This window comes from Numenius arquata, chromosome 1, assembly GCF_964106895.1.
Source record: "Numenius arquata chromosome 1, bNumArq3.hap1.1, whole genome shotgun sequence".
Lineage (NCBI taxonomy): Eukaryota > Metazoa > Chordata > Aves > Charadriiformes > Scolopacidae > Numenius > Numenius arquata.
Window position 1 is genome coordinate 52,395,457 of NC_133576.1, and position 20,472 is coordinate 52,415,928.

The following is a 20,472-nucleotide window of genomic DNA, read 5'->3' on the forward strand; positions in this document are numbered from 1 at the left end:
ACAGCAGTCTTTCCCTCTGCAGTTACATTTATTTTTACTATGACATAGTTAGCTTTTGCCAGTGGAGTATTGTGCAATAAGCCAACACCTTCTGCTCCCTGCATAAGATGGTAGATGCAAAAGGAAGTTGGAGCTAAGCACATGTGGCTGTTGTTATGGATAGGAAGATGGTTTTGTCATTAAGATGAACCTTATAAGACCTAGATTCAATAGTGAAATCATGTACAAATCAACTCTGAGTAAGCCAAAAGCTTCAATTATATTGACTCATTTCCAGAAGGAGATCCTTGGAAAAGGGAAAGGGACTGGAAAGAACCTGATGACAGGGAGCTGTTGAGATGAATGTTTTTCTCATCAGTGTAGGACAGTTAGAACAAAGACAAATAAACTCAGAGCTCCTGAATGTGGCAAGAGATAGATGCACCCTGCTATGGCAATGTCAGCTCAATCACTCCTTGCATTGCTTTATGTTCGAATGAATTCTGCATTGGACAGGGACTATAAAAAATATTTCTCCAATATCAGCTAGAGCTGTGTTAAAAAATAACATAGGAATCCAATGCCTTATGCATTTATTTTAGAAGTATAATTGGATGGAAGTACAGATTTTTGATGTAAGTTTGATATAGAAATTTATAGCTTTGTAAAACCAGCATGAGTTTTATACAAATATATATAAAATACTAGCAATAAGTTATTGTTGACACTGGTTATGGAGCCACAACATTTCACAACTTGTGAAACAAATATTATAATTTATTTGAATAATTTCCTGTTGATATTATTAAAATACTATGTGTTTTACCCAAGACAAACCAAAATCAATTACTTGACTTCATATTTACATTTACATATTTATGTATTTTTATCTGTGGGAAAACATAACTAGAAATAAGATATAGTGTAACTCATTTTTTTAAAGACTATATTTCACATATGGTTTATAATTCAAAATATTACAGTATATTTGAGCAACTAATCCTCAAGTAGAATCAGCTTTCAGAATTTCCTAAATCTGCCCAACATGTCTAGAGATCAGAATTGAATAACTGAGGGATTTTTAAAAATTTTTTCTTTCATATGCATGATTGACACCAAAGGCAACAGGAATATATTCAAAGTGCTTGCTAATCTATGCAAAAGTTTACTAATAAAGGAGAAATATATGTCCTTTAAACATAAGGCACAGGTGGCATTTAAGATTAAAAATATTTCCAGTATACCTATGTCTTTAGAATTTAGGATTACTGTTATAAAAAAAATATTCGAAGTCACAGACAACATTATCTCCAGCAGAAATATCAAAAGTTTATAATAAGTTACAGAGCAACTGTATGTTAATAATCTGTTGTTTAGGAAGGAGACACATGATCTAGGAACTGGATTATGGCACAGAGAAATTTACAAGACAGATTTAGCATTACTATTTAGAAGTTAAACTCTCCTTCACACAGGATGGTGAAAGAAAAGTGGATACATTCAACCAAGTATAATCAATATAGTCTGTGCTGTATCAGATGTTTAAAAGAAGAGGTAATAACTTCAGTCAGGACCACAACTGATCTTTCAGGCTGAAAGAACAATTGCCCGAAGACCCCTGTCATCAGGGAGAAGTGATGCAAAGCCATGTATCAAATCCCACTATATCTGAAGTTATATCGGGATATGAATATGGAATACAGAACTTTCTAACAAGTACAATACACACAAACATGAAGTAGTCAACAGCAAAAACCAGCATTCATTCTGTTTATTCAAAGTAGAAAAAATTAAGACATTTCTATTTCTTCTTATATATATTATTTATTGTTTTCTGAACTAGAACAGAAGTGCTTACAGTTGGTTACTTACTGAAAAGCTATCTCAAGGTCAATGCCTTTTCCTTTTAAATAACAACCAGGGGCCCTTTCTATAATTTATTAGTATGAAAATTAATCTAAAAAATTAGTCTATTAGCACTTACATTTATTTTTAATCGGAATGATAGAATAATCAAGAAAAAAAAATGCTACTCATAGATTCAGGTAAATCTTTTTTCCTAATACTTCTAATTAATAAGATTAAACTATTTGCAGAGCTACATATTCTCCTGCCCCAAGCACATGCTAGAAAAGAGTGGAAACCTACATTAATGACTTTAATAAGACAAATAAGAAATGAAGCAAAACAGAATTAAAACACCTTTGTGTGAACAATGGACTCTCTCAATGCACAAACCAAAAGCAAAACAAACAAATGAAAACCCTAACAACAACAATAAAATTTTTTCACCAAACTTTTCACATTTGTGTGATTAAGGAAAGTTGATCAAGGGCAGCGTTTTCAGAAGATGGTCAAAAGATAATACTTTTTAAGGTTTAAGTGTTTAAAAATAAATATCCACTTGTACACATAACGAGAGCCCTTTTTTGTTATCCTATTCAGCTAGACGTGTTACTACTAGAAGAAGTATATGTTGAATATATAAGGTCTCAAAGTAAGATTTTTCCCCAACAAGGATTACTCCAACACTGGAGTCCTCTACTTACGTTGTACCATGACTTTGATTTGATGTAGACCTACAAAGATTAATATGAATAAATATCGTGGTGATAGAAAAACAATATTTTCAGATGATAGCAGAGGTCTGCATCATCGTGTATGAAATCTAAATTAATTAAATTTCTGGAGAACTCCATTTACGTAGTTCTTAGAAATAAAATCAGTAGATTATTTTGAGATCTGATTTTAAAAACCATACAGAAATTACATTTTAAGAAAATCTTTGGTTATTTGTGTAACTGTTTTAAATGCAGAAAAAAATCAATAATAACTTTTAGAAATATTGAAATGAAAGTTTTTCCTTCCCTCATACACACATCAAATTAGAGACAAATTGATGTAAATTACTTGTATGATCTCTTCTAGTATTCCAGGATTGCATACATATACACAGAAATACGAAAACTAAATGAACACAGGTTTTTTTCTAGATAGGAGGTGTAAAGCTTTAAAATAGTTTCTGAGGAAATTTTATGACAGTTTGGCTTGCACTTCATCTTGAAGGTTTTCTTTAAAGAGAATAAAATAAAGATTTACTTATTCCATGTCCATATCAAAACAATCAATGGCAAAGATTTTGTTTGATTTCAGCCTTTCCAATAGATTTTCCATTCAGGTAATTTGAAGAGGAAGGGTTTATCTGGGTACAGACTTATAGAATAGAATCATAGAATCGTTAAGAGTTGGAAAGGACCTTGAAGATCACCAAGTTCCAACCCCCCTGCCATTGGAAGGGACACCTCCCACTAGGTCAAGTTGCTCAAAGCCTCATCCAGCCTGGTCTCGAACACTTCCAGAGACAGGGCATCTACAGCCTCTCTGGGCAACCTGTTCCAGTGCCTCACCACCTTCACAGTAAAGAATTTCTTCCTAGTATCTAATCTAAATCTCCCCTCTTTCAGTTTAAAACAGTTACTGCTTGTGCTATCACTACACTCCCTGATAAAGAGTCCCTCCCTGTCTCTCCTGTAGGCCCCCTTCAGGTCCTTCCTATGTTGAGGACACAGTACTCCAGGTGGGGTCTCATGAGAGCAGACTAGAGGGGCAGAATCACCTCCCTTGACCTGCTGGCCACACTTCTTTTTATGCAGCCCAGGATGCGCTTACCTTTCTGGGCTGCCAGCACACATTGGCACAGCTCGTGTCAAGATTCTCATCCACAAACACTCCCAAGTCCTTCTCCTCAGGGCTGCTCTCCAGCCATTCTCTGCCCAACATGTATTTGTGTCTGGAATTGCTGTGACTTCTTTCATCTCTGGCTTTCACCTCCATATGTGGAAAGGTAAACATCACACGGGTGTCTACAAGTGGGTACAATCTTTATGACTCTGTTATAATTAGTGAAGAGGTGATCAGTTTACCTGAAGAGGCATTTGGCTGACTGTCTATTAAGGTATCCACCTATAGGTAGCTCAATGTTTTTCTCTAGGTTCTATTGACAACTGTGAATAAATTTCCACTAGAAATAAGGAGAGGCTAGGTATGCAGGAGCATGCATTAACACTTCTGTCCAGAAACCTAAATTCAGGGTTCAGAATCTTAGTAGAACTGAACTGTGATTAGCAAAGTAGAAGAAAATTCTTGCGCTCCCTTCAACCCCTACAATGCAATGTTCATTAAAAAACCCAACAAAAACCAAACCAACCAACCAACCAAGAAAACCCCTCACCAAATATGTAATGACTCTTTACGTCAATAAAATGCAAGTGGTTCCAATGTCAGAGTAGATAATCTGGAAATAAATTCACTATCCTTCACTACCTTATTCAGTCCAAGTCATGGTGTAGTCATGAGTTTGTTGTTTTGTCATTCTTCAAATTACATATTGAAAAGGGGCAGCTTTAAAGAAACCTATCATTAACTAAACCAGAATGCTGAACAAGTTAAACAAAGTAATAGTCAGATGGTCTTCTCTCAGTTTGAAAAATACATCACAGTCATAGAAGTCTCTGACTTTAATATTGGGAAGTAGGTTTAAAGACAAGACCTGTAATGACTGTAAAGATCTGGAGATAAAAGTCACTATTGAAGTAATTCGATATCACTGAATAGCGTATGTCCATTATAACTGACTGGGAGCTTTATTTGCAGACTAAATGACAATTAATGAATAAAACCTCATCTGGAAAGGGTGGGGTTTTTATTAGCTAAATGACAAAATTTTTTTCAGTGAGTGTAAAACCGCTCAGATATAAATAGATGAACTTTTTATGGAATTGAAGGAATAGAGATCTGGTGTCTTCATAGGATTTTCATTAAAAAGTTCTCTTGAATTTCTTTATTTTATCTTATTTTAGTTTAGGTTTTGTTTTATTTAATATTTTTTTTCACCATAAGGTTCATTTGCTTGTCAGTCTATTCATAATTTCACATACTGAGCTACAGGAGGAATTGCTGTCAGCAGCATTTGGTTTTAATGTAACATATTTAAACAGACTTGTTTTTCAGTCCTTGTCTGAGTCAGTATGAATCTCAGTTGCTTAGAGAACACACAATCTTGCACGCAAGTTGTGTATTTATTAGAATACAGCTATAAATCTATGTATACTAGACCCTAATTTTCAAACGCTGTCATTTTAACCATAATCAAACTAAAATAAGTTAGACAAATAAGCCAGAGCTAGCTTCAACAAAGTCAAGCTGTCTACCAGCTGTTTATTCAGCTCATAAGGCACTTAATACAGAAAAAAAGGGAATTTGATATTTTCTGGTTTTATGTTAAACCATGTTGGCTCTTCACCTCCTTACCTCTTTATACTATCCCTTACACTGTCAAGTGTAGCCAGTCACAACAAAAATCCACAAGTTTTACCGACAATAGACTGGGCAGAAAAAATTAAAGCTCATTATGCTTACTAGGTAACCAGATTTCCAGAAATTATTATTGTGTTCAACAAAATAATTTACTCTAATGAAGTATGCTAGTGGAAGTTCTCACAGTATTTGGAAAAACCTCTGTTATCTTATCAAACCTTTATTACTGTAATCCTGGTGACTTTGTTTCTCTCCCATAAAGCTTTTCCATATGTCCCAGTTTGAAGTAAAACAGAGCCAACTTACTGTTCTGTAATTTTACATCTTGGCTAGGCCTCTTCTAACTTTCTGGAAATAATGGCATATTGTGGAGAAAACTGCCCATTGTGAGAGTGATAAGACCAATGTTTGTACTTCACGCCAAGGGACAGTATGCAGAGAGGCCCTTGCTTATACTTATTGCTATAACAACCAAGGTCAGCCAATTTCAATATTTGCCCCATTGGAGGGTCAGAAACGGAAAAAGCGTAGAGGACAGGTGACCCAAACCTGACCAACTGCGCTATTCCATCCCATCTACCCCATGCTCAGTATAAAAGCTGAGGGATCAAAGGGTCAACTCTTTTTTCAATGGCTGACATGCAAGGAGGACCCTGTCTGTTCATCTGCCTTTGATCCCGATCCGTGTGTTCCTGACTCCAGAGCTGGAATCCAGTTCCCATCCATCACTGAGTCCAGTCTGGGACTTGCCCAGTGCCTGCCAGTGACGTCATCCTGGGGGCTTGATACAGTTTTGTATATATTGTATATCTATTTCATTATTTCCTTTTTTTTTTTATTTTATTTTAATATTAATTCTTCATTAAAGTAGTTTAGTTCATTCCAAACTTCTAAATTTCCTTATCTCTTCCTCTCCTCTCATTTGGGGAGCGGGGGAAAGGGCCATCTGTTATTCTGGTTTTGGTAAATTTGTCTGAAACCACTACACCATAGAAGAGAAAATGTGACTGATTCAACCACAGCAGTAATTTGGAAAGTAGGTGTAAGAAGTAAGTAAGATTCATCAGTTTGGCAAATAGCTTTTTTCTTATAATTTTGAAATATTGGAAACCACTCATGAATGTTGATTGATTTTTCAAACCAGGTTTGCAAATATAGTATTTGTGATCTATGTTTGCTTTTACAAAAAAACTTGCAAGTTCATAGAAACAGTATATTTAAAGTAACGTGAAAATACCCAGGCACAACTGTTTTAGGAATTTAAATGTGCATATTTACACTAGAAAATTAATTGTCATAAACAACCCAAAAGAACTTTTATCAAATTTGTGTACTATATGAAAAGTGACTGAGTTAATCTAGCAATTTATACTATGAAATATTTGTTGATGTAAATGATGAAACTGAAGAAGAGACAGGTAATTTGCTGTTCTACTTATCTTAGGTCTTGGAAGCTTGCTTTGAAATAAGTCATACAATTTTGTTTTTCTAAAGCTGAATATCACTGAAAACGAAACTCTTAATTTGCTTTCAAAGTATCTTTGTCAAGCATCTGAAAATTGAGATACTCAAACTCTCTAGCTCTTACTGAAAAGCAATTTGATACCTTCCCTCCATTGATTCTGCCATATGCACATATCTAGTTTCTATAGAGATCCAGTGACAAACCAGGAAAAGAAATCCAGCATAACGAACACTTGCTTCCTTAAATTACCTGCAGCTATATATAATTTGCACTTGGAAGGGGGCATGTGAGCATGCAGTAAGGGTTGCATTCAGTATGACATGGGTAGATGCAGAGTGGTTGAATAGCTGGAAATGGCTGGTAACTGTGTGATAACCTATGTTCCTTCTACTTCACCTTTCAATGCAGACTGAAACAATTTTACCTTGACTCCAAACTCAGCGCCTAAATGGTAAAATGTACCCTTTGCTGGATAATTGCATTAATAAGGGAGTATAGCATCTTTGAAGACACAGCAGTACCATGAGACTGTGTAAACGGCAGGAATGACCTTTAAGACAATGTTCAAATGATTACATCTCTTTTAATGCAATCTTCTCTGGTAGGGTTACCTGGACACGGATGTTATAATGGTCTTTTGGGACATGCAATTCTGTTCTTCTTGAGTTAATGCCTAAAAATAACACAGTTGAATTGAGGCTTTTTGTTTTCTCCTCTGCCAAGAGGGCTTCAAAAACACTGGCTACCTCTTACAAGACCTGCAAACACTAAATCATTTTCAAACAGAACACCAAAGATAATGTGTAATGTCTCTGAATCACTGTTCTGTTTAAAGATATATTTAATATTTAAGCAACGTACACACTACCAAACTTAAGCAATCAATGGATTTAGTAAGTATTGTAACTATGTTATGCGTTAGCTCTGAAATTCTTTTGTAGTTCTGTAAAAAACCCCATTTTGTAACCGCAATAAAATGCAACATATTCATTGTTTAGCCTGCAGTTCAACACACAGATGAAGAGAGGCACTAACTCTACAGTTAGGTCAGAGCTGTTTTACAGCTGAACCCAACCAGTTCTACACAGATCATGCATTTTGTGCAAGAAAAAAAATTGAGAGAGCAGAAGTGTACTTTTTAAGATGTCTTTAGTATGCCCACCATGCCAGAACAATATATAAATAAATAAATAAATAAAAATGCAACACAACTTTAAAACAGGAATAAAGGAGAGGGATGTGTTCTCTCATGAGACATTTTTGATGAATGAGTATGTTCTGACTGACACCAATCTATGAAGCATACTGATGGTACAATAATTTTTATTAGAAAGCAATGTGTAAAATACTTGGAATAAAACTTCTGTTCTTTCCTTTTTGCAGGTAGGATACAAGAAAAAAGTCAAAACAAGGTTCCAAACAGCCTATTTTTGAAAAGCAAAAATCCTATACAATGTTCTGATTCTGTCTGCTACTGTCTCCTCTGACGTTTGCAGATGAAGCTTCAATCTCATCCCATCCTCAAGCCAAATTATAAATTAGCAGCTACAAAGTAAGTAATTAATGTTTAATTCAATTTATTTGAATGGAATTCAATTTAAATAAGGCAGCAGACATGCAGAGTATATGCAAAACAGTTTTCATGCATACTCATGCCTATCTGTAAGATAGCCAAAAGATACTGGGGCATTTGGCATTGTAAGATTTACTGGCACAAAGTAATTCACTCTGTCCCAGTTTGTGGCCACTTATCAGTACGAGAGAGATTCCTAATTACCCCTCGAAGTCTCAGTCTGGAAATGTTTTGATTCTTCTGATGGGCATGTGCCTCGTTTATATCATGTAATTTTTACTTCTAGAGTTTATGTATTCTGCATACTGGGTATTTTAATAGCATAGCTCAAGGCATCCTAAGAAATAAGTTTTGAAATAGAAACTGATGGGAGAACAGCTTCTTATGGGAAAGCGGTATAATTCCAGTTGACAAATGTACTACAGTTCTTTGACTTATATGCTTTTCTGTTTGTTTTCAACCACTCTTTGGGATATAGGATGGTATCCCATGACTGATAAAAACCCCTAGGATTAAAAGAACTGGCTTGCAAAGAACAAATACTTTGACGACAAAACTCAATGCAATTTAAAGAACTCCCTTTCTAGAAAAATGTTGGAAAGCAGTTCATTTATTCTTCCTTACTTTCACAAATCAGATTTGGTTGATCTATTGTCATTTTCAGGAGTCCCATTCACCTCTCTACTGCTTCTCACTCTTCACATTGTGGAAGAAGAGATAGTCACCCTTAAAATCTCCCTTGACTATTTGAATGAGCAGTCAGTGTGACTTTCCACTTACTGAGGTGATGTAATTCTCCATGGGGGGAAAGCAAAGTGGGAGAACAAACTGCTCCTTCAGATCATTTACTCACATCGCCTGGAAGGCAAAACTCACAGGCCCAGTCGGTAACTTTTTTGCCTGTTCCTGCTCTCTGGCTTCCTGCTACTGATTCAAAAAAATGGCAAATATTTCCTCCAGTTATACTTTTTTTTCTCAGTTCTTTGTGGTGAACACATTCTGCTTTGACACTTTTCCACCTATATATCCTAAAATTACTTTATCAAAGTGGTTTTGTTATTTGTTTGTTTGTTTTCCCCAATAGTGTACACCACTCAATGTTTCCATGTACAGAACATGGAACATAAAAAGTGATTTTTTTTTTTTCTTGTAGGATGGTTTGTTGTTGTTTGTTTTCTTTTCTTTTCTTTTTTTTTTTTTAAGAAAAGTAGAAGACAAAACTTCAGGGAAGAACATTTGAAATAAAACAAAGTAAACTGGAGTGAAGCAGAGCAACTTTGTTTGAAGGGACGAAAAATGTCCAGAAGAATGACGAAATAACAGGAAGTCCTCAATAAGTTCCCTGAAATTTTTTAGAAATCAATTGTTATAGGCAGCAGGTCTAAATGTTTTTATCATATGCTGCTTAAGAACTGAACCAATCAGAATTCAAGACTGGAAAAGATCATAAATCTGTTCATAACACAGAATGTGTTGGATATGAGGAAGGTACATAAGCAGCAAAATTAAAAAGTGGAGGAGAAAACAGTTTGGAACTTGGAGAAGTTTTATTTCAGTTAGAGTGAACTTACAGCTGCAGGAAGTCACTTACTTTCTTTTTATATCTGTGCTTGCTAGATTTCTTCAAAATTTTTTCCTGTTTAGAATTTGAAGCTTTTGAGAGCTGGAGAAGCTACTGTTTAAGTGGGGTGGGGTATGGAAGTTGCTGACTTTTTGTTAGAATTAGAGTGAACAACAAAAAACAGTACCAGAAAAGGGAATTTCCCTTTTAAGAAAATATTGTTTTCAGCAAAAATCCTGTTTTCTGGCTGTCTAGAAAACCTTGAAGTAATCTTCATCCCTGTAATTCAGGTGTCTGTGATCCAAGGTTTCGTTTGATGCCACTTAGCTCTGTGACCTTGTCTCAGTTTTACTAAGAAAATTATTGTTACAATGAGAGGTGTGCAAACTGAAGCCCTGCATAATAGAAAAACACAAAACCACAGATAAGTATCATTGCTGAGAGAGTAGTTAGGAGCTGAACGATTCAAGATGAAAAATATAGACATGAAATATATTGTGGAAAAAAAATGTAGAATTTGAAGTTGTCAATGCGACATCATCAAATCTCAGCACATTTCAAGGGGAAACAGAAATGTTTTCCCAAGTGACTTCCCGGCTATCAAAGATTCTCTGGCTATCTTACTGGGAGTGGGTCAGCATATTAATCCTTAGCTTCCTACTTCATTAGCCCTACATATTTTTGTTTATTCTTAAGTTAGGTATATTCTGCTCAGGGAGTTTCTCTGTGCATCCCTGAACACAAGGGGCCTAGTGGGTATATGAGTGCTACAGTTCATCATTGACTTTATTGGTGCTCTCCTGAATATTTTACAAGGCCACGAATCTTTGGCTAGCAATAAACAGAATCTTCCATGAAGCATCTTTTGACCAGTATGACTATCTAAGGATTTTTATGCCAAGTAATATATGAAACCACTAATTACCTTTTCATTTGCTCAGTTTTGAACTGAGATCTCCAGATGTAAAAGTAATTGTACTTTCTTTGTTACATCTGGGTCATGTCAGAAGTATTATTAGATGAAATAAAATTAGAGTTGTCTAAGTATCTTTCAACCAGTCAGCTCTAAATTCAAATGCATGCACTCTAACTGTTAAATTTGAATTTGGAAAATTTCTTAAAAAATAAAAAATTTGAAAAGTATTTATGGGAACAATTAGGAGGCACACAACTTATTTGCCAGCATGCATCCAGGCCACACATGCAAGGTAGCCTTTACTTCTGATATCACAATAGAGAAACTCATGTTGTTCACATCAGAAGCAGTTTCTGCCTTAATGCAACCGTATGTCAGAAATAAAAAGAAAATACTCATGAATAAATTTGTGTGTCTCATTTGCATATCTGATGCAAGTCCCCTCCTCCAGTCTTTCTATCTGCTGCTGCATGCTGTGAGAATGCTGATACTGCCTTTATCATCTTTTCAATATTTGTTTCTACAACTCTGAACACTCCTGTTTTATATACCCCTCCTCTATCTAAACCATCCACCAACTTTTTTATGCATACTCCTGGAAGCTTCTTCAGGAAGTTAAATTTAACATTGCCAAAACCAAAAATTGTCCATTTACTCTTTTTTGGGGGTCATTATTGACAACATCATTGTCTCTGATCATCCAGCTCTTTGTCTCCTGCTCTGTTAGTTCACACACACCCCTCCAGAAGTTCTGGATGCTTTGAAGACAGTAATTCTGCATACTTGCATTTTCTTAATCAGAGCAAACGACAACAGCCATGCAAACAATTGACTCTTTCCCACATCTTGACTTTACCTTCCTTTTTCTTGTTCTGTGTACTAACCTGAGGTACTCATATCCCAGTCTATCCAAACTTAGCTTCCATTACCTTGCTGTCTGGTATTATCATCTCATAATTTCTTTGTTTCTAATGCTAGTCTACATGGCCCACTAAATCCAGCTATTACAATTGATGTACTGGTGAATGCTGTCAGCCTGTGTCCTCAGTCCAAAATGAATTTTGGAGGGAACTTTGTTCTCAGTGAGGTCTCTACTCATTATTCTGTTCGTGCTTGACACTTATGAATGATACCTAATTATAGTTGCAAAACAGAAAACCAGTGGAATATGTACATATATGTGTCTGTGTGTATATATATGTATGTGTGTGTGGATAACTGCTGATTTCCTAGTAATGTGGGGACCATCAGGGTGTGTTTAACTAACCAACACAAATGCACATATATAGCCAATACAATTGTTTGTTTATAGCTGCTGTTATTCTATTCGCTTCTGCTCTTCCAACATGTTGTGCCATGTCCTCTGAAGCAGGAGACATATTCTTGTGTATTGCTGCAAAAACAAATCCAGTAGAATCTTCAGGTTTATGTCAATCTCTGGGTGCTACAAAGACAACAATAAGTAAATCGAGATGCCATTTGGGGAGTGGAGTTCAGCATTTACATATGTTAATTTGGGAAAGTGAAGGCTTTAATAGTACGAGAGCTTCAATTTGCAAGAAAGAAAGGTATCAAACAGCTGGTGTTGAAATAGCTATCATCATTTTCACAGAAAAAAAAATGTAACTGTTTTATAATGTGTATTGTGGTTTTGCAGGTGACTTGGCAATGAAGAAGAAGTAATTTTCTCCAATGAACTGCATGCTATGTAGTTGTCTGTTGTTACATCTGTTGAAAGATAATCACTATTTAATTCTATTTACTCTGACCATTTTCACTGTTGGTGATTTTTATGTATATTTATTAGCAAAAATCGCCATTTTTCCTTTTTAAAAAGAAACAATAAACATATAAATCTTAGAGTTAAATCTTTTCAGTTACTGTTGTAATAGCAACATTAAAGGTCTACTACACAGATGGGATCATCACAGTGAAATTATCTCTGTTCCTATGCCTATTTAGTTCTGAAGGTCTAAGAGGAAATTTAGCCATCCTTTGTGTTTTGAGTCTCTTATTCAGCTTTGCTCTGCTGTACTAGTTATTTTGGTTTTCTCTCTGGTTTTCTCCTAAAACATTTTTTATGCAAAGGAAGGCTTACTTATAGACAACAGAATGAAAAATTATAGCAATCCAAAGTGATCTAATAATCTAATCCTTAAATAGAAATGTCATCCATGGATCAAAGAGCATTACTAAGTAAATTATATATTAGAACTGGCCAGAGAATGAAAACTGTGTTCCTTTGCTGCTTTTTTTTTCTTTGAATAAAAATCCCCAACATTTCAATTTTTTCATAAAATGGAAAATATTTGAACTGTACACCTTCAGGTTGAAAGAAGTTCAGTGTTTTCACTTAATTCTATGTGGAGAAGCAGCACAGGGATTTTACTTTGGGCCTCAGACACTGTCTGTCTGAAACTTTGCTTTGTATCGTGAGCTTTGAAAAATAACCTTAACATATTTTTGATGAAAATGCATTTAATCAAAAATTCTCCCATCTATGCTAGTAATTTTCTATTGCTTCTCTCCTACTAAGAAGAAAACTTTGTTCTCTGAGAGATGAGGCAACCTGAGAAAGATTTCTCCATGTTTCTCTCTTCACTCAGACAAACACAAAAAAGCATTGTAACTGGATTAAATACAGCCTCAAAAAATGTCGAGATTACTGCAAGGTGTCAAGTGGGCCAAACTACCTTTACAATCATCTTTCTATCAAATACTTCAAAATCTATAAGTTCTGTATGACTAGTGTTCGATTACTGAAAAATAGACCTCTACTACTTGTATGTAATAATGAAATGGGTATTTTGGAAAAGTTAATTTTCTTAAAGATAACAAATTGTTGCAGGTGTCATTCTACAAAAGAAGTAAAAACTATTACTTTTACAATTTGAGAAGGTTAGATTTATCACTAGAGATAAATTTTAGAGTTGGCTAGGCATTCTCTGAAAAGGTGTGAATGTTGCAAGATTTACACAAATGATGGAATGATTTGTGCTCAGCAGTATAATGGATTTAGCACTAGTATTTTAAAAAATAAAGACATGCCAATTTTTGGCAGTAACTAGTGACTGCGGGTACATTTTCATAAAAATATAGAGAAAAAAAATTTATAGAGCCATCAGAATAGTAATCTGGGGGAAAAAAACACCACCAAACCAAAAAAAAAAAACAACCAAGCAAACAAATGTCAACCCCCCACCCCAAACCAAACCAAAACAAACAAAACAAACAAAAACAAATAAACAAACAAAAGCCCATAAGAAATGCCCATATACAATCAGCATGGAACATTTCAAAAATTTTTCCAGTATATGAACATGTTTGAATAATGACTAAAGAAGAGAGAATAGTTTCTTGCAGCAATAATTACAACACTCTTCTCGTATTTTTTTTTTTTTTTCTGGGAAACAGTCTTGCTTTACTGTAGGAAAGGTGGTTGGGGAACTGGAGTGAGCCTGAGGAGTGATTTCAAAGTTGCTCTGATTATTCAAAGATACACATTTTTGGTAAAGGGAAAGAAATTATGTGACTAGCATTATGCCACTGTGTTACTCGGAGATAGTCACAACTAAAACTTATGTATAACTTCATATATTCATATAAAAGGTACAATTATTATTCCCTTGAAGTTAGGCTGGCCCATTAAGAAATTGCTTGCCTGTTTTACTTCTGACCTGGCAATGAGGAAAAATAGTGCCAACCACTAAAACTTTATCTGTAGAACAAAACAGTTAGTGTTAATAACTTGACATCCACATTATCAGAATTTCAGAGAGTTTTTACTACTGCTGTCTCTACCCTGGTTTTGATGGATACAAGTAGTGGAATTGCTTTAGGTGTGTGCTGCTGGAGAACACCTAATTTATTTACATACAAAGGAAATCCAGATAGTACACTCTGAGACTACTCTGTGATGTGTACTAAACCACGATGAATGGGAAAACCAAGTGGTTTGCTTCAAATAGTACATTTGATACAAGATAAAACACTTATGTAGATGCACCTATATCAGTGTTTTCAACATTTCCAGCTCCTATTAAAAACATCTGGTTTCAGAAATGTTGTCTAAATAGGTAGAAATAACTTTTAAAAACATCACCCATAAACCAAATCAATTTGTGGTAGTCATATTCACATGGAACATGCAACAAATATGCCACTTTCAGTCCCCTTCCAGGGTATATTCAGCATTTAAGGGAATTAAATTTGTAATTATCCCTAACTAAGAAACATCACATAATAATGCATCTCATGATCTCACTAACATCTCAAGCCATAATGGAACTCACACTGTAATTAAACAACTATCAACTGCAGAAACCAAATCCCAAAGTTTTACTTAGCCCTTACTCAGATAACTCTAAAAGGCAAAGGATCAGAGAAAATCTGTCTCTCATGCTAATTCCACAACTCAGTTTTCTTTGTTCTCTTTTTTTTTCCTTCTTGCAAATGCGATAATTTTGTAGTACTTTTTCTGCAGATTTCTGAGTTATATTTGTATCACTGAGATTTAAAGGATTTTAGTCTCCTAAAAAAAAAAAAAAAACTGACAAAAATTGAGCTATGACCTTATGATTTAGTTCAACATGGGCAGAAATCAAAGCTAGCACAATTGTTCTCCATTGATGTGTTAGCTGAAAAGAATCTCAGTGTAAAGTCCACATGTGAAAATGTCAGAAAGTAAAAAAAGACTATGGGAAAGCAGAAAAAAAAATATCTGTTTAGCTCAGACCACCAATGTGTAGCATGAAAAGGTTAATTCTGCAGTGAACGCTCTTTCATGATACCTAGCTATAGCAATCCGGATCAACAGCTCACATAAAATTTTTCATTGCAATTAAAATGTGCAGAATTACCTCAGATAAGATTCTGTTCCAAGTGACTTAGTTAAACTCCTGCATCAGCTCTGGGAGAGTGAAGTGGCTCAAATACCATGCACAACATATTATTAATTTCTTATGCAACTACAGAGTGTAAGCAAACTTGTCCAGAGAGGACATGCAGAGTAACAGGCTTCCTCTTCATCCCTAGAATACAAAATTAGGGCCAGACTCAGCAGGGAATAGATTAGTTAGTGATCTTAAGCCCCTGGATGAAATGCCTAGTCTTCTTAAAGGTTTATGTCAAATTCTAGTAGGATCATCTCAGTTCCAAGATTCCTTCTGTTCAACAGGGACATTAATGAGAATGTGAGTCTTTTTCATTGGTGTAGTGGTTTGACATGATACTATTGAAACAAAAATGAACATCCTGGTTCTTAAGTTGCTGTGTAGTTACTGTCACTGACTGTCCTCAGACATTTCTGTGGACAAATAAGGATGAAGCATAACAACAGGAGTTAAATAATTGAAAGAATAGTATTTTTAAACAAATGCTAGTACTCTGCAAGACAAGAAATGAACTTTGCATATGAATAATATAATACCTTTTGTGGGTACTATTTTGGATGCAGTATAAATATCAGATAAATCTTGTGAGAAAACATATTTCACATTATTCTCTATGACTACTAGGGGAAAAAAATCTTCAGAAAAGAAAACCACCCTGCCATCCTGAGCACTCATTGCCTGTAATTGTGTGCATTCATTTTTGCTTGGGGGAAAGGTGCATGACGTTGATTAGATATTTTAAAACAAAAATGTCTCCTTAGCAGCGTTGGTTTGTCAAAAGAGAAGCTGCTCACAAAAAATTGTCTGGATGGCACTTCTTATAGGCTTTTCATTACTGGAAAAGGATTTCTGGTCAAACCTGTAGTGAATGAACAGAAATCCAAGACAGATGGTAGCTTAAAAAGGGTTAAATCACTTCCTTACGAGAGCTATATTCAAGTCCTTGCTCTTTCTGATTCAAAGGACTGATTTATCTTCACTAATTGTGATGTCTTCTTCTTACTGTCCTTGTTTGACTTTACACTCTCCCAACCTCAGGGTCTTTTGAGGTGAATCAGGTATGGGTATATCAGTAGATATTCCAGCACCTTTCATGACTTAATAATTCAAAACCCTCAAGCATGGATACTCGCTTGGGCCACCTGCTTCCTTGAGAAACCTCAGGTCATAACAAAATCAGTTTAAGAAGTCATGCTGTTTGGAAACATGCTACCACTTGCTGGCACAAATAGTCCTCACAAGACCTCAGCTACTGTAAGGTGAAGACCTTTAAAAGTAGAGAATTTGCCTCATCCCAAGCCTGGTGCTGATCCAGACAGCCTTTTCCCCCTCTCTCAAATGCACGTGTTTTTTTCAGGCTGTGGCTACAGTCCTGACTTAGTTTTCCTGTCATCAAATTTTGTATAGGAGAGTAGCACTATGCATTGGGACTTAACACCATGTTTCTTATAATGAGAACACATGTGAGAGAGGAGTACAGAACAACTATTAGCCTGAGTCAGTGTTTCACCAAAGTTTAAAGCTATAAGCTACCATGCACATATAACAGGATGTAGAGTACAACCATACTTATCATTCAGGTACTCTGAGGAACGTTTTTACTGACATCCAATACAAGACATTTCACTTGTGTTATGCTGCACACATCACAGAATCACAGAATCATGTGGGGTTGGAAGGGACCTCTGGAGATCTAGTGCAATCCTCCTGCCAAAGCAGGGCCACCTAAAGAAGGTTGCACAGGAACTTGTCCAGGTGGGTTTTGAATGTCTCCAGAGAAGGACACTCCACTACACCTCTGGGCAGCCTATTCCAGTCCTCTGCCACCCTCAATGTAAAGAAGTTCCTCCTCATGTTTAGATGGAACTTCTTATATTCAAGTTTGTGCCCATTTCCTCTTGTCATATCCCTGGACACTGCTGAAAAAAGACCAGCCCCATCCCCTTGACACCCTCCCTTTAAGTATTTATAAGCATTGATCAGATCCCCCCTCAGCCTTCTCTTCTCTAGACTAAAAAGACCCAAGTCCCTCATCCTTTCCTCCTAAGAGAGATGCTCCAGGCCCCTAATCATGTTTGTAGCCCTCTGCTGTACCCTCTCCAGCAGTTCCCTGTCCTTCTTGAACTGGGGAGCCCAGAACTGGACACAGTACTCCAGGTGGGGCCTCATCAGGGCAGAGTAAAGAGGCAGGATAACCTCCCTTGACCTGCTGGTCACACTCTTCCTGATGCACCCCAGGATGCCATTGGCCTTCTTGGCCATAAGGGCACATTGTCGGCTCATGGTCATTCTATTGTCCACCAGGACTCCCAGGTCTTTTTCCTCAGAGCTGCTCTCCAGCAGGTCAGCCCCCAACCTGTACTGGTGCATGGGGTTATATCTCCCCAGGTGCAGGACCCTACACTTGCCTTTATTGAAGTACATCAATTTCCTCTCTGCCCAGCTCTCCAGCCTGTCCAGGTCTCACTGTATGGCAGCACAGCCCTCCGGCGTGTGAACAACCCCTCCCAGTTTTGTATCATCAGCAAACTTGCTGAGGGTACACTCCATCCCCTCATCCAGGTCATTGATGAAAATATTGAAGAGGACTGGACCAAGTACTGACCCCTGGGGAACACCACTTGTTACGGACCTCCAACTAGATTCTGTGCCACTAGTCATGACCCTCTGAGCTCTGTCTTTCAGCCAGTTTTCAATCCACCTCACTGTCCATTCATCTAACCCACACTTCCTAAGCTTACCCGTGAGGATGCTGTGGGAGACTGTGTCAAAAGCCTTGCTGAAGTCAAGGTAGACAACATCCACCGCCCTCCTCTCATCTATCCATTCAGTCATGCCATCATAGAAGGCTATCAGGTTAGTCAGACATGATTTCCCCTTGGTGAATCCGTGTTGCCTACTTTGTCGTGAGCAGTCGTATACTGTTCAATTAGTTTGCCCAGAATTTTGTTTCAGGGTTATGCAGTGAACAAGCAGTAGACGCATTTGGAGAAGTTAATATAGCAACAAACAGATCGAGCCTTATATGCAGAATGATTGAAGATCCTTTAAACAAGCAATCAACCTCCTACCCCCCAAATATCAGGAAGGAATATGCTGAATGAATCACACTACTGTTTTGCATAATGAGGTATTACAAACTGTTAGAATATGGTTTGAAATGTTTTATTTGAAAAATTATATTTCAGGATTTAAAAAAAAAAAAAAATTCTACTATTTAGAACCCAAATCTGGGTCTACATTTTCAAATAAGAGGTTTGTGTACGATGTGCTAAGACTTCCTAAAGTTGTATGTTAGGTTATGAAAGTGCAAAACACTAATTAAAATGCTGAACTGCAGATCATTGAAGTACTTATATGCAGGCATAACTAAATGTGTAAAATGAGGTTGATGTGAGCAGCCATAAAGTTGGCCTGGTTAGGAGGCAGAAAACAGGCTGGATTGATGGGCTGAGGCCAGTTATATGAGGTTCAACAAGGCCGAATCCCAGGTCCTGCTCTTGGGTTACAACAATCCCATGCAGTGCTACAGGCTTGGGGAAGAGTGGCTGGAAACCTGCCTGGCAGAAAAGGACCTGGGGGTGTTGTTTGAGAGCTGGCTGAATATAAGCCAATAGTGTGCTCAGGTGGCCAAGAAGACCGACAGCATCCTGGCTTGTATCAGAAATATCGTGGCCAGCAGGACTAGGGAGATGATTGTCTCCATGTACTGAGCACTGTTGAGGCCGCATCTCAAATGCTGTATTCAATTTTGGGCCCTTCAATACAAGAAAGACATTGAGGTGCTGGAGCTTTTCCAGAGAAGGGCAATGAAGCTGGTGAAGGGTCTGGAGCACAAGTCTTATAAGGAGTAGCTGAGGGAACTGAGGTTGTTTAGCCTGGAGAAAAGGAGGCTGAGGGGAGACCTTGTTCTCTACAACTACCTGAAAGGAGATTGTAGCGAGGTGGGGGTCGGTCTCTTATCCCAAGTAACAAGCAATAAGACAAGTGGAGATAGCCTCAAATTGTGCCGGGGGAGGTTTAGGATGGATATTAGGAATAATTTTCCTCACAGAAATTATGTCCTCATGTCTTTATAACAAGGATTTAATTTTTACACAAAATGGAACCTCTCTGTGAGAACTTCCTGAGCTGCATGGACCTTTCCTTTCCTACACAGGATAAACCCTCTGTAGGACCTTTCTACAAGACCTTGGACTCTCACTGAACATGTCCAGCTGACTCCAGGCTCTGTGATGTGGATCATCTGTGAAGTGAGATTCTGCCTGCTGTCTTACTGGTACCCGCATGAGCCCACTTTCGGGGTCGGTTTGGTTTGTCCTCTGGGATGATTGGGTCCCCTTCTGAGATTGATTTGTTCTCCCCTCTGGAATGGTTTGGCCCCTTCTGAAATCTGTCTAATTCACTTGATATCGGCATTATATATCCATATCAGTTATCTATTGTAAATATATGCTCTTATATTGTTGGTAAGTTGATATTATATTATTGATTGCTGATAGTAACTTGTAATATCTTGATATAGATCAAGATAATAATAGATATACTTGTTAGTGGTGATTTTGTGGTAGTTTACTTGCTAGGGCATGATATATTATATATACATACATGCATACACACACACATCCTATTTTATAATTTTCCTGTGGTTGCTATTACAAGAATTGGAGCACTAAGAGATAACAAACCATGGAATCCGGGTGTTCTGAGTTTTTGTTACAAACCTAAAACTTGAGAAAACTAAATAAAAGAAGGAGATCCTTGAACTGC